Raw genomic sequence first — 23,574 nt, forward strand, 5'->3', positions numbered from 1 at the left:
ACCAATCGCGGGTGTTTGATTGCAGAAATTGAAAGCAAACTGTTTGGAATAGCGTTACGTTATAGCGCCCCAGCATTATATCCTTCACATTCCACCAAGTACTAATGCAAGCTAACCCAAATAAGGGCTCGCTTGTCGCACTTTGTGTACTGCTTCAACGAGGAACAGGGGTGGAAGGAATCTTGAAGGAAAAGCTAGTTTAATAGACGCAGCGGGAATAGGTGATGACTAAAGATAGCGCGTTGCTGAGGTTACTGTTATGCAGGAGTTCTAGCCTTCTAGCTGAACTCAATGTTCACCGCATCTCACAAGTGCATTGGACAACACGATTAAACATCGTCAGCGTTGCTGCGAGGGCGCTTCGGAAACTGGCGTTCGCCTTCCCTGGGACAAGCAAGCAGAGGCTTGCTTGTTAGCATGTTTACTTGTTTGTTTGTTTTGTACTTTCGAATAAGGTGTGCCCAAAATGAAGTGAGCCCCAAGTTACACTTGCACTTACCTCACAAGCTATAATAGTGCTACGTAGTTGAAGTTTCCGCAGGTGAACGATGTGACGCTGTGCCGAAACCGAGTTGCAGCCGCCGTGTAAGGGCCTCGGCCAAAACGTCAAGCAGAGGCTTGAGAAACCAAGTCGCGTGCCCCAGTTTTTCGAAGCGGGTTGTTATTATTGATCATCGCGCTATCCAGCACACGAAAGGGCTGTGAGGGATGGCGTGGCTTCTTCCGAAGCCTATTGACGACCTACATTTACATCTGGCGAGTAACATAACTCTTGTCTTCTATTTCACCGCGGTACCCGAATATAGCGCTGGTCTTGCACTGATGCGTCCCGTGATGCCCTTTCTGAGAAGTTTCTTTGTCTTCACTTTCTCGCTTTCTATCATTCTTGAATATCAACGTCTGCTAACGGATAAAGAAGTGGCGATACATATGTAAATGAAGATCGATACGGTGTGACAGTGTAACTGGAGATGATTGTGGCAAGCCTAAACAAAAAGAAAACTTGCAGATTGAAATTTACGGTGTGCGAAAAGTCATCAGCTATACTACGTATTTTTTTTTAGCTTTGCACAATGTACGAATTTTTTTTTTTTTTTTTGCCTTAGGAATTTGCACCACTGATAGAAAACGACATTACTGCCTGAACACTGTACATATAACGTGACGTTTTGAGCGCTCTAGCACTCACTTCAACGTACGGCTGCTCGAATTTCTGTATAAATGTACAATTTTTAGCGCTTAAATTACATTTCCCTAATTTATTGCGGCTACATGAAAACTCAGATGTGTATAAAATATATTTATCGCCAACGTAAGGCATCAGAGAGAGAGAGCGAGAAATAAACTTTATTGTGAGACCAGGCTTCTTGAGCCCAAAGGTGGGTGGCCTCCTCAGTCCAGGTAGCCATGGCTCGCTGCCGCCGCCCGAGCCCTGTTCACCAACCGCAGCTGGCTGTCAGGGTCTTGCGTCACCAGCAGAGCCTCCCACTGGTCTTCCAATTCTTCTTCTGAATCCGCCTCTTTCTGCATGTTATCGCCTGGTGGTGATGATGATGGTGGTGCTTCTCGATTATTCCTGCATCCAAGCACCATATGGCGCAAGGTGTTGGGCGTGTCCGGCGGACAGAACTTGCAGTCTCGCCCGTAGCTGCCCGGGTACATGGCGTGCAGCAGTGTTCCGTGTGGGTAGGTTCCAGCCTGTAGTCTTCTCCAGGTTACCGCTTGGTCCCTACTCATCGTCTTATGCGCGGGCGGGTAGCGACGCCTCTGCTTCCTGTAGTGCGCCAAGATATCCGAGTACTTCTTGGATATCCGTTCATCATCCTCGTCACAGTCGTTGGTACGTGTTCTCTGCGCGTTGGAGATGGCTCGGCGTGTATGATCTCGAGCCGCGGCGTGCGCCGCCTGGTTCCCCGTGAGAGACTCGTGTCCCGGCGTCCAGAGGATTTGTGCTGCTTCTATCTTGGTGTTGTTCAAGACCTGAAGTGCTGCCTTTCCAATCCTTCCGTTCATATACCTTCTGCATGCTTCTTGCGAGTCCGTCACCACGGTAACCATGGCCTAGATTGAAAAAAATGAATACATAACATAAGTAAGCCGGTAACTGAACTTGAACAAGACGTTAATCCATTTTCTTTTTCTCGGAGCAATGTTCCTAGAAGAAAAAGAAAGCATTCACTTGGCCATATTGTGACATGTATTTTTTGTCATTTTGTTTGCTTTTACGTAATGGTCCATAAACAGCATTTTAAGTGCACAATAAATGAAGATGATGATGCATCTTGAAGATCTATCTCTCACCGCAAATCAACATGAATCTGTTCCTCGACGAAAACTTCACGCCATTTTTCTACTTCATCTTACGAGGGAGGATCTTTGCGAGGGTTATCAAGGGGCTCCTTTGTTTGAGGAGAGTTCAAGCTTGAAATGCGAGATTGCCTTACATTTAATTAGAAGCCACATAAATTGACACTTGGCATTGTTCGCTAGCAACTATAGAAATTCCAAACATTTCCAGAGATAAATATTACGAAAACTTGCTCCACATAAACAATGTAAACAGCATTACGCTTTACTGAATGTAGACGGAAGTCCCCACAACTGTCGAAGACAAGGCAACAAGCTCTCATAAATTGTCGCCTGGAGCCCAATATTTGCACAATGCAGCAACGACTACACTGTCGAACTGATATAGCAAGCCAAAGAAACCGTAGGGGCTGTTCACTAAATATATCAAGCGTACTCCAAATATTGCCGCGAAGCAAATATTACATTCACCATTAAAGCGCCATGCAGGGACCAAACAGAATGTTCGATGCTCTGTAATCTCTGAATTTGCATTTACTCGAACTTCCGGTGTCGTAGACAATGAAGGAATTTCAATAACATGAAAGCTATCGTTGAGAAGTACTGCGGCCTTTTGGAGGTAAAGGCGAACCATCAATTGAGTGTCTCGCCATTGTGAAGACTTATAAATATGCCTTTGTTACTGCACACAGCGTGATAAACTGGTTAACCGGGAAAACATAGTTTGCTGCTGCGAAAGTCCCGCCTGAAACAAAAATGTAGACTTAAAATACAAATCGTGAAGAATTGTCATCATGTTTTCAGACAGCTGGTTATATTGAAGTTGAAAGTCAAATATTCCTCATGTTTTTTTTTTCTTTCTGCATTTCTACTGCAACTAGGCCCATGCGAAGAGATTCTGTCAGAAAAAAGAAAAGCCACTCCTTTCACAGATGTCACCATGTTATCGGCCCCCTGCCACCGCCCATTTTACGTTCAGCCATTCCGCAGAGCTTTAATGTTTTTTTTTTTCTACGTTGAAGCTGAGCTCTGACATTAGTACCAAAATAAAGTACCTCCAGGACGGCCTTGACTAAATGTTAATAATGGTGGTCGAAAAAAACGCGACTGGAGCCATTGTTTTGAAGACAAGTCCCTTTCTAGAAACCTTGGCTCTAGATACTTTCCTTGTTGAGCCACTGTTCACGTCAAACCTGCATCTTTCTGTGTAGTGTTCTCTCGTATCCACTGCTTACAATATAAAATCAGAGATAGTGCAGATAATGTTTGATTGATCTCACAGCAAGAACCAGTTAATTATTTTAAAGCTAATGATAAAAGTTTGAAGATTTATTATGAACTTTCAGGATATTACCCGAACACTCAATTCTTCCCTCTTTTCAGGTGTCAAAAGAAGCGCGTACTTTGGCTGGTCTCCTAAAATAATTGCATGTGAGTGTGCGTTACATTTGCAAAGAATAGGGGAAATGTTATGACTAATGTGCTGGCATTGTTTAAAGTGTCTCGTCTGGCTACTGAATTGTTAATTTTTTTTGCCGTAAATTATCTATTTCAACGTTTCAAAAATTTATGCACGTGTTTCACAAACCCTATATAAATCTCTATTTGCTCCACTGGAAAAACATAGTGCAGCACGGAAATATTATTTTGTGCAATTAGGGGCCACGTTGTGAGCGACCTACGTGCCAAGTTTGAAGTATGTCGGTTAATCACAGATTTGCAGTATATAATTTGTTACGCTGTTCACAAGGGCTCGGCAAGCGCTACTCATGTTTTCCTGCTGTCATTTAGCACAAAATGTTACACCGAGTTTAAATGTGCAGGAAATTGGGGCCATGTTAGGAGTAATACGGAGGCAAAATTTAATGTGGCTGGTTTAATTAGAGACGTTCTGGAAATTAATAATGCAACTGCTCGAACGAAAGAAGAATCTTTTTTTCAGACATTCTCTTGTGATCATTGGAAGCCGGGCAAGTTTGCTTTGTTTTATCGTTTTAAGCTTAGCTAGGCGTTGAGCGATGATGGCAATTTGCGACACTCTGCGCTGTGAAGTGCACGCAATGCTTTGAGGTGAGGAGATACTCTGCTGTGCCTGTCTAATAGTGACTACAACCACTTCACATTTGTACCTACTCCGTCAAAGGCTGTAGACAAGGACAATCACGTCAGCTCAGCTTAAGTTACTCATGACCTATGTTTATGCGCAAGGTCCCATCTGGGTTACGTGACACATATTGCGTTGTGAGACGATCAATGAGTGCATTAGCCGAGAAGTGCTGCGAGAGACGGCAGCCATTGCAATAACCCTACGTAACGTCTTTCCATGAAGTCTCAATGTGATACCGGCCTCATATGTGTCACTATGCCCAATGTGCGCACCATACAGCCGTGACAGCCCCTGTTCCATGCGTTTTTCTCAACGTCAGCAGTCTGTGGTGTTAGCATTTGCTCTCTCAGCCACCTTCAATCCTGGGCAGGAATTACCCATTGCACGGTATGACGAAAGACAATTTATATTCCAAGCAAACGGTGATCTTCCCTCGACTGATTCGCCACACGCGAAGAGGAGGCACTGATCGGAGGCTTACATCACGTCCGCATCCCCTGAATGTCGGTCCGAAAAATTGCTTAGAGCATGAAAAACGTTTCCCTGCGACATACATATCCCTAAAAGCCGGAATGTCCGAAATGTCAGCTGTTAAATTTGGCTTTTATTTTTTCTGCGGAGTCAGCACTGTTCTGAGCGCGCTGATATAATACCTGCGCCAAACGTGGCGCTCCTAAGTGCAACCGGTGATTTAAGGAGCGCCGCTTTAAAGCCGTCGTCACGAGGCGTCGCTGAGAACGAGAATGCGCATCTTCTGATGCAGTCTGGGCAAAGCTTCGGTCAGCATAATGCCGACATCGTGAATCTTACTTGCGAAGAAGGGTTTAATATCCCAGCAAACGCGAGAAGTCACTAATAAATGCTCTTCATGCGCATTGCAGCGAATCGGATCGTCGACGATCGCGAAACGATGTCGTTTCTCACAAGCCTCTCGTTGAGCTCGCGTAGCTGCGACAGATGTCTAGAGCATCTTGTTGTGCTCTCTGACGGGTGTACTGAGTTCAAAAGCGGCCGTGAACCCATAGCCGTACAACACAAGATAAAGACAGTTTCGATCACCGAGCATATTGCACTGCGTGCTCGCAGCTATTACACAAGTAGTCTCTTGGTTTTATCAGCCACGATTAAGGATACATGAACTACAATGCGGTGTCCTTTTAAACGTTGAAAATCTGGTCATTTGCAGCCTTTTCAAGACAAAAATAAGATAAGCGTGTAGTTTATGACCCAAAAGAACACACAGAGATAATAAACGAGCCGTAATTAGAGCTATACACATCTATTTCCTGCGTGCGATCGATTTGTAAGTCATTGATATCAAAGGAAAACTGCATGGTATTTGAAACCAAAGAGTAATCGGTGGCTTATGTAGCAAAACGTGCGCAAGTGGGTATGTTTGTTTTAAATCGTTGCTCCTTGTTGAGCGGAGAAAACTGGAGAACATACATCAATGTAGAGCCGTTTATTTCACAAGCATCGAAATTATACCAAAGTGAGTCAGACGCAGTGACTCAGTCGCCGAAAGCAAGGACGGTTGATAAGAAATGATCGAAGTGATAATATATCGTGTAAACCAGACCTGGCCTAAAATTTCGTAAATAATAGCGGAATCCCACTTTATGCTCAGCCAGAATGCAATACATACCTACCACACGTAAACGTCCGATACGCACAACGCCCCGGGCACATTGGATAAATCCATCACACTTCAGCATTATCAATCCATACGCTATCACATCTGGAGACGTTCTGGTGCACAGCCAAGGTGGTTTTACAAACCAAGTCGCGGATATTGTGAAGTTCAATCTTATCTTTTACACCAAACCCTTCGCTATCGATGCCACTTTAAGTGGAATTAGGGCATGCTTAGAGAAGTTGCCGTTAGGATAGGTGGTACGAGGAAGCTGGGAGAAACACTGTGCAAGCCATTTATCGTGTAAATGCGGCATGTCCGGGAACTCTTCCCAAAAAAACTGTGTAGATCCCACGTGCAGTGACAATCGCCGTACGCGAAACTTTCATGAGCCAGCCAGGAAAAAAAAATGGTGCATTGCGACAAGAGACGCCACTACATATTTCAGTTCAGGAACGCGCCCCTTGTTATTATGGTTGACCTTGCAGGGCAAGTGGAAGTTTTGTTCAGCATTAAAACGCTTCTAATCGCATGGCACGACGGGTGACTTCGTAGAAATGCGCCGCAGCGCCAAAGTACAGTGACAGACGCGCCACTAATTTTAACGACGAGTGCGACCTGTAATTCTGTATTAGTCGTTCCCTAGAAGATGCGCGTGCTCACTTTTGAGACTGAAGCTTTTCTATGCGAACTTCGCCGGGTTTCGTGACTATGGGTGCTGCGAGCTGGCTGTTCTATTGCCGAATAGGCCAACCAATCACAGGGGAGTACGCCCACCGCTGTGTTCCTTGCACCACCACCAGATGGCACTCGCCTCGGCGCATCCGGGACTGCGTGGCAGTAACAAAAACATGTTTTTTTTGTGCATGCTTTGAATTTACTGTTTTTTTATTTGCAAATTTTTTTAGCCTTCAGCAGTAATTTCCTAGTTTTCTCTTTTTCCTTCTTTATTATTTTTTTTGTGGGCGCGGGTCCGCTTCGTGTGTATTAGCTTTTGCAGGGCACTCAGAGAGTGCTTTCGTGCCACGTATTTTAACACGTGTAACCGTGTTGAATGTTAGGTCTCTATAGCATTTAAATAGCAGTTTGGAAGTTGCAAGACCATTATCTATTAGTGGTCTTGGTGAATGTGCGTTCGTATCAGGAATATAGCTTTGGCAGTACAGTGAGAGCTTGGCCACGTGCTTTAACACATGCGAACACGTGTCCTGCCTTATGTATGTGCGGAATTTATTGCGTTTAAGACATTGTTTATAATTCATTTGCGGCATTCTAACGATTTAGGTTCCTGTGCCTACCGGCCTTTGCTACTAGGCGCGTGCTCTAAAAGCTTCGGGGATTGCACAAGAAAAAGCTAATTGCAACACATGGCAAGAAAGAGGCTAAAGCATGCAGTGTGCGGGGGGTCGCTTGAGGTAGACGAGAAAAATGAGGAGAATGAAGAGATCAAGCCTATCGGCGGAAACTGTGATGTCATTGCTGGACTAAACAAAATGGAGGATTTCCAGGATGAGCTTGTGAAACAGGTGGAATAGCTCAGAGATGATCTAAATAGGGAGCATCATGCACAGAAAGCGGTGGAAAAAAGACTTGAAGCCGCCGAGGAAAAGCTGAACAGGACCGCCATCCTAAACGAAAATGGTAGTGACTGTGGAACACACTTCCCGACGTTGCAGGAGAGGGAGAGGCCTCGCCAGTACGAGAGAGTGAGGGGTGATAATCGCCCTCGACTCAAACCTGGCTAGGTACTCAGAGGCAATTGTCGAGAAGGTGAAAGGCGAAAAAAAGAGTGGCGGTAGAGACAGTCCCAGGATGGACATTGGGTATGGTCGTGGAGCAAGCAAAGGTAAAGCGGGCTGGCGACTTGCTGCTTGCGCAGTTGCTTTCTGTTATTCTTCTTCTTTCTGGGGGGGGGGGGGGGGGGGTAGGGGCTTGGGTGCTTAGGAGGCCAGGGTAGGTAGTAATGAGGAAGAAGGGCCCCTAAGGGAACCTCAGAACAGCATCGCCGTAAACAACATAAAAAAGCAGGAAAACAAAATAGAGAGCTCACCATACAATAGGCTACATAACCACGCAGAATGGCAGAAGAAAGGAAAAGTGGGTGTGGTTTGAGAAGCAGGTAAATAGAGAACAAATAGGGGTGTATGCGGTTACAGAAACGCACGTTAGAGAGTCGGAAGAGCCGCCAGTGATTGAGAAATATTTTTGAGAAGGGCGCATAAGAACTAAATCGGAAAGGTTGAGAAGGGGAGTCGGAATGCTCATCCATCAGGGAGCCGAATAGAAAAGAGTAAATTCAAAACGTCAAGAGCATCTTTGGTTATCATGCACAATGAGTGGAAAGAAAACTTGGTTGGGCGTAAAGTATTTGTGGACCGGAAATAATTACGGAGAGAAGAATCAAGAGTTAGTGGAATGCCTAAGGGCTAATATTATTGGATTCGGAAATGATGCCGAAATTATACTATTAGGTGACATGAATGCTCACATACAAGTTCTAGATGGCTATACCGACAACAACGGGAAGTTAGCGCTAGATCTTTGTGAGCATCATAACCTCCTTATCGTCAATACATGGCCTAAGTGTGATAGGCAGGCCATGTGGGAAGGGGTAAATCGGCAATCGACCGTTGACTACTGTCGGATGACAGAAGGAATTCATAAGTTGAGAGAAGTAGTTATTGACAAGGGAGGATATAGCAGCATTAGAAGTGACCATAAACACATCAGTTGGAAAATGGGATATGCAGTTGGGAAAGAGAGCAAAGAGCGAACATCAGCCATTCCAAATTGGAACGCCGAAAAAATAACATATATAGTCAGAAGAGTTGAGGAAGAACTTAGCAGATGGCGAAGCGAATGGGGAGAATATAATGAGCTTCAAAGTGTAATTACGGCAGAAATATGAAAAGGAAGCGCGATGATTGTTGGAAAAGAAAAAAGAAACCAAGTCAAAAAGCTGCAGAAGCGATTGCCATCCGACAGAAAGCATCACGAGAGTACAGGCAGGCAAAAAAAAGCGCAGTTGCCGCAGGATGAAGTAGCCAAAAAAGCGGAAATATACCGAGAGGGAAAATATATATCATTCAAACATGGATCAACCAGTCATAAAAAGTGAAAGTGAACGTTGGTTGTAAGAAATATGGGAGAAAAAGAAGGCTGCACCTAGAATATTTTGGAGGCACATAAACTTATTAAGCAGGAAATCTGGAACAATACAACATATCCTAGACGAAGATGGAAACAAACTGAAAGGCAACGCGGCATTAAATTACTTTCTTAAAATCGCAGCCGAGTCTTTCCAAGTCAATGACGAAGCTGTATTTGATGAAAAAGAGAGCATGAAAGTTAATCAGGTGGAAAAAGAGTTGGTGCTGACAAATTTCAACTGGAAGAAAGCCGAAGAGAAAATTCCTAAGCGCACAACCACAGGGCTCGACGATGTTCCCGTTAGGATGATTAATGAACTAGGACAAAAAAGTAAGAAAGTTTTGTTGAAAGCAATGAAAAGAACCTTAAAATTTATACGAATACCAGACAGTTGGAGCCAACGTAGAATGAATTTACTTAATGAAGACAAGGGGGAAAAAGATTGAATTCACTCTTATAGATCGTTTGACCATCAATGCAGGCGAATAAATTAAAGCTGCAAGCATGGGCGGAGAATAACGACATATTGGGAGAACTTCAGAAAAGCTTCAGAATCGGTAGGCGTGTGAATGTTAACTTATTTGTCCGGACTCAGTGCATTGAAATATTCAGAATAGGAAGGAGCCGTTATATGTGGCTTTTTCAGACAGTACGGAACGTATGACAACGTAGATTGCAACATTTTGTGAAGTATTCTGTAAGGGGAACGCTTAGGCGATGATTGTATACAGCTTTTGAGAGAGATTTACGTAGAAAATACCATTTACGTTGAACTGGAAGGGATCAAGAGCGAGGAGAAAGTTAATATCAACAAGGGACTGAGGCAAAGGTGCGCTTTATCCTCACAGCTGTTTATGATGTACATGCTAAGGTTGAAAAGAGCGCTAGAGGGAAGTAATACCGGGTTTATTCTCTCCTGCAAACAAGCTGGTACAGTAGTAGAGCAGCAGCTTCCAGGATTTTTATGCGGACGACATCGTGTTCCTAGCTAATAAGAAGAGTGATATGCGACGTCTGGCTAATATCTGTGGAAGGGAAGGCGAGAATTTAGGTCTAAAACTTAGCGTTAAAATATCATGTGTTATGGTATTCAATGAAAACAATGAACAGACAGTGTCATTACAGGGCGAGAAAATGTGTGGGGTAAAAGAATATAAATACCTTGTTATATGGATAAACGAAGGCAATATATTTATGGGAGCACAGGAAAAAGATATAACAGCTAATAGGAAGAGAAATGCGGCCATAATGAAGCACAGGACGTTATGGCGATACAATAGGCAGGAGGTGCTCTGGGCTGTGTGAAAAGGCGTAATGGTTCCAGGACTTACATTTCGAAATGCGATTGTTTGCTTGAAGTCAGGGGTACAATCAGGACTCGATGGCAACCAAAGGTCAGTGGGAAGCCTCGCATTGGGCGCCCATGGGAAGATTTCCAATGAAGCTGTGCCGGGCGATATGGGCTGGGCAAGTTTTGAAGTGAGGGACACTCAGAGTAAAATTGATTATGAGGAACGACCTGTTCAATATGATATAAAATAAGCTGACGGGGGGAGTGTTCACGTATTTGAACAGAAAAAGAACATTCATTCACACTGGAGAAAAAGAACTAGGAAGCTTACCAGCAAGTATACGACCGGGTTGCTGAGCAACATGGCAACAAAGGACGTCAAGCGGAAAGTCAGAGAGGCTGAGATAATCTCATGGGTAGCGGCATAGGAAAATGAATCTGCTACCAGTAACTACTTCAGAGGAAAAAAACGTAATCGGGAAAGAAACAACTTATGATAACTCAAAGGGAAGCTCATTACTTTTCGAAGCGCGATCAGGATGTCTTAAAACGCGTACTTATAAAGAGAGACACAACAACGAAGAAGAAGCACGTGCTTGCTGCGATAAAGCTAGGGAAACGATAGAGGATGTTTTATTAGAATGGAAAGATATCTGCCGAGCACACATCAGGCTTCCTTGAAGCCTTGCGGTTAAGGGAGATCAGGGGTAAATTAAACATGTCCGCAATACAAAAGAGGAAATTAGAAGTGTGGTGGAAGAAAAATAGGCAAACGACAAACAATGGAGGCACACAAATGTTCCCAGTAGGAGTTCAGAAAGTTTGGTGATATGAACTCTGCGTGGTTTTCTTTTCTTCCTTTTCATTTTTTTTCTCTCTTTTTCGTGGTTTTTAATAGGTAAGACATAAGGCAATATAAAAAGATCTTGGCGGCGCTACCAACCACCTGGTTCCAAAGGGGACGCTCATAGCATCCATCCATCCATCCGCTGCAGCGGTGGTGGTGGCCATGTGGGGGAAGAGAAAAAAAACAACGATGAAGCTCGCCTTCGCGCGTCCTCTGCTGCACGTTAATAATGAGGAAGTAAACGCTTCTTGCGGAACAAATGGATTAGAACTGCGCTACGTACTTATGTGCACTCTACCTCTGAAACCATGCTGGGTTAGCACACAGCAACTCCAGTTTACAAAAGGCTCAGCATAATTTGTGTGCCCCGTTCTTCCGCGGAGTGCGTGAGTGCCTGCGCGTGTGTGCTCGGGTTTGGACTCTTCAAACACACAAACAAAGCTTCGCTGTATATGGATTACAACTCGTTGTATCTGCTGAATTTAAAAAAAAATAAATGATTGCTTTTCAACGCGGCCACGGCGCCAAGCGTCTCAAAGCGCTGGCTTCTAAGAGGGAATTTTTTTCGTTTTTCTTTGCCTTTTCTCTTTTCATTCGGGGACCTTGTCGCCGTGCGTCCGCAGTAAAATAACTGAACAACAATGCATCAAACATACGAGTGCAGCCCCGCGTTATGCCAGTACTGCAGTAATGACTTAGCGCATTTGTCGTCCGTCATCAGAGATTTCACGTTCTCTGGATCACTGAGTAACAGGGCACACCCACTAAAAAAGTGGCGAATCTCCGCCGCCTACACAGGTTTCAGGGACTGTATAGAAGACGTTGCAGGGTTTTTCCACGAATATTCCCAGGTGACAGCAGGCGTCAATGCCAGGGCGGGCTGAAGCTTCGCGATACAACACTTCCTCAGTTTGGGAGAGATAGATAGATAGATAGATAGATAGATAGATAGATAGATAGATAGATAGATAGATAGATAGATAGATAGATAGATAGATAGATAGATAGATAGATAGATAGATAGATAGATAGATAGATAGATAGATAGATAGATAGATAGATAGATAGATAGATAGATAGATAGATAGATAGATAGATAGATAGATAGATAGATAGATAGATAGATAGATAGATAGATAGATAGATAGATAGATAGATAGATAGATAGATAGATAGATAGATAGATAGATAGATAGATAGATAGATAGATAGATAGATAGATAGATAGATAGATAGATAGATAGATAGATAGAGGAAAGGTAGGAAGGATAACCAGAGGGGAAGATCGGGTTTGCTACCCAACGCTGAGGAAAGAGGGGAAGGGGAGGTAAAGTGACAACAAAGTAGAGATAAAGAAAGAAAGGAGCACGGGACATACAATCACAGTCGGTCACTGTCGCCGCATACTGTCACCGCACAGCACAGCAGCACTTGCAGCACTATGAACCATCTGTTCATGCTACAGCCGCTTGTCCCATCTCAGTTTGGGAAAAGTTGCAAGGAAGGAAGAAGACACACGGGGATACAAGCTTACCTGTGGCCCATTAGATCGGGCTTCCGTGTTGGGGGAACTGCGTCTGAACATAACAAACGGGAACATTATATATATATATATATATATATATATATATATATATATATATATATATATATATATATATATATATATATATATATATATATATATATATATATATATATATATATATATATATATATATATATGTACATATACAGCAGCTTATGAGCAACTTGGCGCCAGGTTGGTGTCGGCGTCCCCTTATACCCTCGGTGTCTGAGGGAAAAAATACGGAAACCTGTCTTGAGCGCTGGTAACTTTACTTTATCTCCAAATAAAACTATGAAAAAAAAAACTTTCGGTGATAATTTGTCAGGGGTGTAAACAGGTATATAGAATAGTAATGCAATTAGAGGTTGACGTTTTTGTCGTTCCCCGATTGATCATCGACATGCTACTCTTGGTACAAAGGGGAAACAGTACCGAAAGATTCTGGAGGCTGCGTCGTGGGAACCAGGAAATAAACTCTGGCGTCTATTCCCACTAGCAAAAAAAAAAGAAAATAGAGAGTGAGAGAGTGAGAGAAATAGATAGATAGATGTGTTTCAGAGACTCCTGCTCAGAAGAATGGCGCAGTGACACGCAAAATTAAATTCCCACTCACGCAACTAGGATTCTGACGTCTCCAATATAATTTGTGATATTGAGTTGCCGTAGCAATCAAACTTTCCAATTTAATCACGTGGCTAGATTTCCAGTGAGAAAAATTTGATGGTATTTCAAATATGAAGAAATACATAATCATAGCTCTTCGTTTTTTACTGCAAACGGTTACGTCTTGTTAAACATTTATGGAAACACGTAGCTCATTATCGCGGGTCCATTGATTTTCCTGTGCGCAGGCCCCATTTCCTTCGCGAAGCAATCAGAGCGAAGCAGATGAGTTTCGGCGTCGCTGGAATTTTTTCGCGAGGAATGCGCAACCAGTTTGTTTCCTGTCCCTTCGTACCGCATGCAAAATAGCGCGACGTTCGCTTCGTTAGCTATAGCCCTGGCCCTCAAATGCAATTGCCGATATTAATGTCGCCACACTTATGCGGAAAGAACGTGCACCTTTCTCGAGCGCACAATAATTCCAATGCGCAGCTCCTCCAGATCGCTAGTGTGAAAGGAAAAGTTTGAAACGATAGTTGAGGGTATACCCTCAACTATTGTTTCAAACTATAGTAGCAGGGAAGATAAATTTTCGCCTCTGTTCCCGCTCTGCACTTCGTTAATGAGGGCGAGACATAATTTATAGCCGTGCAGCCGCTGTTTCTTGACAGTGCGCGGGCCCATAGAAGGAGGAAAACTGCGCTTAAGGGTACGCCCTCCTAGATTCTTGATTGCTGCGATTGCTGCAGCCTGATTGCGCGCTGGGTAAGCTCATCATCCTCAACTTACATTAAGATAGTGTCATTGGTCCGCTTTGGTGGCGCCCCAATGGCTGAGAGTGGGCAAACCGATCTTTCACGATCAATTCGTGTTTGTATCCTACGTGTCGTACGGTTAACACCGTGTCCGCACGCTTAACGCCACTTTGAGGTGTAAACCATGCGCTAACCCCCTGTATACCCGCCATGGTCGCCAACCAACTACATCGCCATGTTGCATCACATGTTGCAGTACTCGTTCAGAATAGGTTGTATCTTTTTTTTTATTGCGATAGAAATTACACCGACAATGCAGCCGCACTCTTGTAAATGGTGACATGTCCAGTATTCGTGCAGCGAAACAACAAAATAGTTTAGCACACCACCCAGTAAAACGACCGTTTTTCTCGATACCAATCCTGCCTCGGTTTACCGCATCTTTAGGGACATTGAGCCTAGCGCTGAGCCCGGGAGGGCATCTTAAGCAGCCAAACGCTATACAGGGTGGTTTTCTTTAGCTGCACCAAATCTTTAAAATTAGAAGAATATAAATCGCGGTAACGTCATGTTTACCATTCGAGTGTACAGATTAGGAGCCTCTAGATATAGAGCAATTTTCGCCCTTATATGCGTAATTAGCCTTCTAATTATGAACAGCTACAGCAAAGGAATATTTTTGGGCCCGTCCTCGACACTACCTATCCCAATGATCAAATTTTGAATGGCGTAGTTCATGTAGGAGCTATGCGAACAATTATTTCCCCTAGGCAGGCTCCTTGAAACCGAAAGTGGCTGGAAAAAGAGCGTCCGTGTCGTCGATGCCCACGCCCACCCGCCTTTCGTCACATCTCCGAGATCACCGCCGGTCCGGCCCCGCTAGCAGCTTGCGTTATCTCTTTGCTGACGGCGGCGTTGGCCTAGCGCTTCATGCCGGTGGACCGCGAAATTTACAGTTTAATTTGCGAAGAGGTAAAAAACTTTAGGACAGGGCTACAGACACAAGGTAAATAAATTGATGTATACGCTATGTCCCCGTGAAACAGGTGGCCATGCTACCTTTAACTCTTCTCTTCCTTCTCTACCCGCCTTCCTCGTAAAGTTGTGTCCAGTAATTATGGTCACATTACGCTTGGCCAGCACCCTCCGTCACTGGATTGTTTCGTAAATGCACCATAAATTTCCCTATTAACGGTGAATTAGTGTCGGGCCCTGACTATGTCCGGAAATGACGTATGGTCTTTAGGTGGTCGTTACTCATCTAAGAAAAGCGCGATAATTTCTCCTAATATGACAGCAAATAGAATCAAATCTTGTCAGCTGAATAACAGGTTTACCAGATGCTGTGAGGTCGAATAATCATTAAAGACGAAGTGAAACACATCATCTGCTCAACGAGGCGTCCAACAGCCTGAGGTTGATTGCCTTACCAGCAACTATACTATAGTTACCGTAGTTCAAAGTGTTAAGCGAGACGAGACGCGTTCGTGCTTTGCTGGGCCCGCATCCACGAAAAGGTCTTACGCTAGAGTTGTTCGTAAGAGAAAACTTCAGTTAATCGTGATAATGGACCTATTACTACCTAAGGAGGCTGGCGAATCACAAACACCACTTACGCACGAGAAATTTTGAGAATTCGGCTCTTGCTCATTTACTTTCATAAATGATTTAGCGCTGTGTGGAAAACGGAAACCTGCAGTTAGCATATTTTCTAGTGAGATTCTTAATGTAACGTGCGTTAACAAGCACAGGTCGAATGGGCAGCGATAATAATAGTGCGTAACAGGACAATACAACGCTACAACAAAACGCTTGGCAAGAACGGTAATGAAAATACTGTGAGCTTACGCCGTACAACAGTTAAATTTTGTTTGTGGCACGAACACTTCATCAAATAGAGAATCCGGCTGATGAGTGATAGGGAGAAATTGCATGCGCTGTGTCCCTCTCGATTTGTTGAGCCAATCTTCCAGGTAAGCGTGAACTGCAAGAAGTCTATGTGGCGAAGTAATTCTCACGCAGGTACAATTTCGTGCCTCAGTGCGCAAGCAATTTCCCGGGGACTTCGAGCGTAATCATGAGCCTGTGCAACTTACCATGCTTGGGTTGCACGTCGCCATTACTATGGCGTTTGCAAGGATGGAACCTCGCTACGTCGACTTATTTCTAGACTCCAACCGCTGGCTCTCGTGAAGTGAAAACTGTAGAGAAGGAAGTGAGAGAAACATGTCTCAGCTATACTTGCTACCTGCCGGGTAATTGCTTCTAAGGGCCTTCTGGCTACATGTGTAGCTGTTGTGCGGATCAGGCAACCGTTGCCTAAGCAACATCACACGGCTACCTCAATTTCCCCCGTACACAATTGTCTAACCACCTTGACAGACCCTTGCCACTTCCGCCTTTTTACTTTCTGTACATAACTGTTTACAGAGGAAGCTTTAATTCGAGACCAACTCTGACTTTCTTATTTAAATACATGTAAAGCGTACAAATGATTTGATGGAAAAATTAATGGGCGAACTTAAATGAAGCCTGTTACCTTTGAGATGCAAAGTTCACCTCTCGCAGCTCAAACAGGATTTCGATTCAGGACCACAATCTTTTTACAAATGTTGCCGAAAATTTGTAAGTTTAATAAGGTAGGACTCAAAGTTTACAAATTCGTAACTCCACACCAAAACCAGATATCACAGTTTTGTAAACTGCATCAGCTGGGGAACCTCAAGCGGACAAGTGCGATTTATGAATTTACAGTTTACCTGGAACTTTTACGACATTTGCAAGGTTCTTGCAAAACATTCTTCCACACATTCGTGATTTTGTCCGCTTTAGATGTTTTATTAGGTGTAGTCGAAAAAATTTGGATAGCTTTTTTTTTTTTTTCTTGTTAAATTGCAGAGCTTTGAACTTCATGCTTGAGCTTTATGCAATTTCGCAATATTAAGAAGTGCTTCTAAAGCCATTAGTAGTAGAAAATGAAAATCCGCTTTGTTCAGGCATAATAAAAATAAATAATAAATTTTTTCTTCAAATACAGCAAAACTCACCGATTTTGGTGCTGGCGACAAAAGTGATTTCTCTATTCCCACTATTATTTCTGGATAGCCGCTCCCAAACTATCGCTGCGTCTGAAAGTGAATATTCGTTTGTCGGCCCTTTTACCTGTTTTCGCGGTCGGTAGTTGGTGATGGTCGTACTCCACCCCTCTATGCAAAGGCGTCCATGTCAAGGGCGCGTACAGGCGCGCAACTGTCTTATAAAACAGCGACCTATATTACCGCTAACTATCATAGCGCTTTGAGACTCACGCGTTGTCGCTCGAGAGCTTTGGTGCTCTATAAGGTTTGCATGCTGTGTCGGAGCACTCGGGAGAGGCCGGCGCCCACGCCGAAGCAATAGGCATACGACAAATCTGCTTGCATATAAAGCCAACTACACCAGCGCTGCAGATGTACTGGTTACTGGCACTGTTCTCTCCAGAATTGAGCAACGAAACGACAAACACTGCTTAGATATATTCTGTGCAACAAGTATGTGCCTTCAAGCAAGTCATCCGTTCAGTAAAGGAAACTACTTTCGAGGAACATTAGGTATTCGCTTGCACTGACTACCATCGTCGTTGGCTTCTACAACATCTTTGTTTACATGAACCTGCGGCATCAATTCAATAGCTGATGCTATAGCACCTCACGCCCCCCCCCCCCCCCCCTCCCCCTTGCCCCATCTCTTTTGTTTCAGTCCTCGCAGATGATTCGCAAAAGGCACTTTCAAGGAGCCTGTGTTCGTGCGTGCAAATTCCTTCGTTCTTCTTTTTTTCTTCTGCACGTGGCCACTGGGACCACGAGAATACTTGCTGTCATTAGTAATCAAATACAACTGAAAAAGCTAAGCCTCTTTTTTTATTGCAGCCAGAGATAAAAAAAAATGTTCGATCGAAAATCAACCTGCAAGATCAAGTAATATTGCCACGTATAATTTATTCTATGCATTTTTTGCTCTTGTTTCTGAATTTGTACTTCTACAATTTTGTCCTTGTTTTATGAAGGGTTTGGAGTCTGCCTTCCTACGCTTGCTTTTCTGTAATATTCTTACAGGCAGATGATGAAAAGGGGAATTATATATACTATTTACACTGAGACAGCAAGTGGACTGGAACACATCTCTGGCTTTTTTCTCATCTGATACACTGCAAGCGCTTCCTCTTCAACCTCAGGATAAGTGACTCACAGCTAAATTATAAGTAGCGATACTGCACCTGAATATGCTACAGGACAACACTCTGGCGTTTCATTTTCGGCCAGTAAAGCCCTTCTTTTTCCACTATTTTCATCAGGGCGTAAAAAGCGGTCTAATCGCTACGTTAAAGTGCACTTCGCTGAGTTTAAGCCAAATCAAAAGAAATCATTCTCTCTCAGTTTGCAGTTAGACCTCATGTGAAGAATAAGACGCTCCACAAAGCTGTTTTCTCTTCTACCTGGGCCAGTCTCCGGTCACTGGCGGTTGCAACAATGTTCGTTTGATGGATCATCTCAGCTGTCAAAATGCTTCCTCACAAAAGTGTCCTGTCAAGGCCTGTGTGACACGTCAAGTTTACAAACAATCACCGGAAATGTGGTCCATCAGTCCAGTTGAGAAACTTTGGCGGTTGGTTGGAGTAAAGACCCAGAAAGCGCAGATGGCGTTGACCAATGGCTTGCGAACTGAGGCGTGTTCACAGGGGGTGCTGCTGGTCGAAGAAGCTTCAGCATGTGCCCGCTCTGCGCAGATGGATGGTGTAACAACTGCAATCAGGCGAACTCTTCGCAAGGTCATCTGGGAGGAGACAACCACTTCACCTGGTGCGTCGAAAAGTTTCTTTCTGAATTCCCGCTATTTTAGCGGACGGAAGCTTCAGCAATTGCTGTAGAGCTGTACAACGCATACGGCCATCCACAAGTGAACCTAACGCGATGGGTGATGGGTGATGAGCGATGGGTACGTGATGGGTAAGTTATTCTTCAACTCACGCTTTCGCGTGTCCTCGGGCTCAAACTGTACAAATTTTTGGCAAACATTTCCAGTTCGCCACTTTGTATCTCTATGCGCCTTAACGGTCTCAGCAACGTACTGTGACGTGCTTCGAGAAAAGAAGCCAAACTGCCTAACTGGAAGATAGTTGGAAAGAATCAAAATTTTCCTCTAACTAGCTTTCAGTCACCCCTTTTGAGCTTGCGTTTGAAGCAATGTGTGTACAGTATGTAGATAATATTTGTAAACAAACTTGATCTATCTCTTTGTCTCTCTTTCTTGTGACTGCTCCGGCTTCCTCGAGTCGAGGTAGTTGCGTTCGGTATATTGATGGCGTGTTATTGAAGCAAGCAGACAAGCTTTCATGCACATCATTCTATAGGCACCGGCCGCGGGACGAGCTTGGATCTGTGGTACGATCAATTCTGCAATCAACCTTCCGCGATTAGTCAAAAACATATTTGGACCACCTCCGCTTCGCCAGTCTGTCACGCGGTGCCACAAAAACAACGGCAGCTCCTCATCTGATATGACGTGTACACACGGTTTATGCGTGATTCGATCGAACAAAATAAAAATAATTATTTCTGATTCGGCTCCTTTTCGTCGTTAGCCCTCTGCTATTGGTCGAAGGGTTTTGGGTTGCATCCACTTCTCCTGTCGTTCAGGCGACGTCACAAAACCGCGAAAATTCACCACGTCAAAATGATGTGTACGCGTTAAAGATGCATTAATATGATGAACAAATCTTATCCTTTGTTTTTATTGGCCGGATACTGCCCCTTTCAAAAGGAATAGAATATGGCTCCTGGCGATCTCTCACGCACTGGCTACTCGCACCTGCCGGAGAGCATGGATTTATTTGCGTGTAATATAATTTTTTTATCCGCAGTATAACGTTACCAAGTCCTTTCGGCACGTATACGACATTTCTCTGCCAACTCTTTGCCGAGGATCCGTTTTAGCGGCAATTTTCACCTTTCATTGCACATCGCTGCGATTTTCGAAGAGTCAAAGCAAGCTAAGTAAGGGTAAATGGAGCAGTTGCAGACGCCGGCACCACACTGTTCATCCGGTTATTTATTTTCAGAGTGCTATCTCCGCTCCATCGAAGCCCTCTCCACTTGAGCATGCTCCTCGCTTCTTGTCAGCCAGTTAGATAGGAAAAGCAGCTCAATGCAAGCAGTGTTATTCGTTTTCAAAGCAAGCAAAAGCCACCTCCTCTAAGCGAGGATAGCGCTTGATTGTGTTGTTCAGGCAACGCTGCGGGTCACCGCCCGATGCTTGCGTCGGTGCTTGCGTAAGTTTGACGTCAGGAGATTGGCGTAAAAACGTATTGGAATGGTTTTACATTCTGGAGGCCCCAGTTAGGCAAATGTAACTTAAGCTGATGAAGCTTTTTCATTGGTTTTCATCGCGGCCTCAGAAGGCCTGGACATGTACGGTCCAAAGACCAATTTACGCACATATGCGATGATGTTTGCTTTTGACTAGTTGGTCTGACATAAGTAAAAGAGCCATTGGTTCGTAGGAGCTTTGTGCTTCATGAAAATTGTCTTCGCCTTCGCAGGTGTACCGATTTCATACCTTTGTCTACGAAGGCAAACACGCGATATTGTAGTCGTCAGATTGACGTCCTCTCAGTGGTTCAGTCTTTTCCATTTAGTCTATATTTTTCTTCCTCGGGCTTCGCAGCTCTCGCTGTGTGTGGTCAACGCAGTAGCGTGTTCATATTCACTGTCAATGCCGGCATTACTAATGTGCCGGCCGCCGCCACCACGCTTCTGGTCGCGTCGAGCAGCGCATAACTGATCAAGACTGAAGATTGGGCTATTTTTTAATACATTCGGATTTCCTAAGCATCGAAAAATAAAGGGAATGAACAGAGAACGGGAATGTACCGACACAAGTGAAATCCACAAATAGGCGAAAACGAAAGATAAGAAAACGAACCTTTTACATTCTTTTCCTGTGATCGTCGTGATGCTTCGCCATTCTACACGCATCAAATACACGATAATGTTCGCGTACACAGCAAAATAACATCTGCAAAATAACTGTTGAAGTTTCACGTCGTAGCTTGCTGCGGTGAACTTGTTTGCGGGTGCATTTACATTGCATTTTATACTCGTATGCCGTTTATACACTAGCCGATGCCATCAACGTGGCCTGCTTTCCCAAGCGGCAACCTCTCTGAATGGCAGACTCACGAAAATGTGTTTTTCGGTTCGCCAGGCCTTGATGACCACAGTACAATATTACTGGATGCCAGTGGGCGCGTTCGCCCAGTCTTCTTCACGTGCCAGTGCTCTTACTGCTGCCGTTCGTGGCGCTGTTCGCCAGCACGCTGCTGGCGCCTTACAAAAGCCGCTCGATGTCTATAGCACCCTATGATACTGTCTATACTAACAGGAGCAAAGCCTATGATCAGAACATTCATTCTTATTCAATTGCTAATTAGTACACAGTGCGTACACATTGTCTTGTTTATTCACGTTAGAAGGTTTGATAGACAATGAACGGACAAGAAAAGACACCTTCCCTGATAATCATGGCAGAGTACTCCGCTAGGGTTGCTTTAATTTGCAACGTTTAATTTTTCTTATTCCTTTCTGACAGCCTCTTGAGACTGTAGAGACAGCAACTCACCCAACTTTTGCTTACCGTCTTGCACTTTTGGAGGTAGGGGGGAAGCCTGTCATTGCAAAGGCGCAGCTCCTGAGGCGCCATGCGTTTCATGTGCCACAAGTTCTTGCCCTCTGCGTCTGGTTTTTGCCCTATTCTCCCAACGATCTCTTGAGGTGCGGGCGTGCGCCCAATTCTCTTCTGATGGCGCGCCCCAGAATTTCCAATTCAATTGGGCCGTACATTTTTCATCGTCATCCAATAACCTCGCCGGCCTCTTTCTTCCATGCACGCTACGCTACGTCTCTGCCTTTCCTGGGCTTCTCATTATTACGCTGTAACTGTCTTCGCCATTGCATAAAGCAAAATATGTGATCTTCTCTTGTAACGTGAGCATGTCACTGCACCGAGGGCAATGAAAGGCATAATATGTATTAGTTTGGACTCTCTCCTTAGATTGGATATAATCCTTGGTCACATATGTATAACACATCGATTGAATAGGTGACCTCACTAAAGCAGCGAAAGTGCCTTCACGCTAATGAAGCTAATGCTATACTAATGCTGTACGCTAATGGCAATATAAAGAGCAGCGTTTTTTTCATGTTCACACGTTATCGTAGAGACTAAATGTATTATGGAATTCTTTTTGACTTGCCCATACATTGAAAGTGTATTCTAAGGAAGTAGAAAGTATGCGTGTAAATTGTAACTCGTCTAGCAAAGGGCCGAGAACAGACTTGTCAGTAGATTGCTTTGTGGCTTTCTGAATCCTGTTTAGGCGGCTCGACACGATGCAAATAACCATAATAAAGAAAAAGAAGTCAGCGTCATTTCACTCTGTAAAGGTGGATGACCGGCGAAGCTGTGTATTTGGGCCCCTAATGGCTAACTGGGCATTGCCATGCATCAAAGGCCGTATGCACATGAATGTAATGCCAGGCTTGACTAGTCTCTCCTCCACGATGTTGAACCTCTAAAAATGATAAGGCGCCGGGTGTTATATATAACCATGTATGGTTGCGAAACGCGACACGACACCTGTTATTAACGAATCCCGGCATGTAGAAGAGACACGCACCTCACCGCACTCGGGCACAGACTGCTTCACCGTAGCCAAGCGATCAAGCGTTGGTCGACGTCCCGCAGTGCAGTAATGGCTGTGAGTTCACTCGAAAACCACAAGGGGTCACACACAATACAGGCTGCACAAAATTGGTTTCCCAGAAACTCCCCCTGAAAGCTGGCCGTTGCTGCGGTGAAACGTTCCAAGTTTGCGGGATAGGGGCCGGATACATGGTTGGCGTTTCTTTAAGCATATAGCGATCCTGGGGGACAGCACGCTTACGGGACGGCCACTATACAGGAGAGCGGAAAGAAAGGAAAGGAAATACGCAAGCGCCTGGAACGCCGACAAAGAGAGGGTGGTGTGAACGTAGACATGGCCGACGCAGGTCAAAGTGTTGCACGTGCTTTTATCAGCTTAATATACGATACGGGTTGTATTCGGACCTAGCATATTAAACTTATTTTTGCAAGTTGGCTGAGCGCTTAAAGCCTGCTTCACCGCGCCGCGGATTGGCCAGATATTGCACTATCTTGGGGACCGGCCCACGTATGGGTAGAAGCTGTCGATCTACACGGCTTGATAGTCGCACACAATTTTTTCCAGAACCTAG

General features: G+C 44.3%; 1 long non-coding RNA gene and 1 pseudogene across 1 annotated transcript in view; both read left to right on the top strand.

Moving 5' to 3' along the window:
- LOC129380617 (uncharacterized) overlaps positions 1–23,574 on the top strand; it is a 468,422-nt gene that overhangs the window by 444,670 nt on the left and 178 nt on the right. The window lies entirely within an intron of this gene.
- On the top strand, positions 23,337–23,515 carry LOC126521028 (U2 spliceosomal RNA; annotated as a pseudogene).

This window comes from Dermacentor andersoni, chromosome 3 (assembly GCF_023375885.2).
Source record: "Dermacentor andersoni chromosome 3, qqDerAnde1_hic_scaffold, whole genome shotgun sequence".
In the NCBI taxonomy this organism is placed as follows: Eukaryota; Metazoa; Arthropoda; class Arachnida; order Ixodida; family Ixodidae; genus Dermacentor; species Dermacentor andersoni.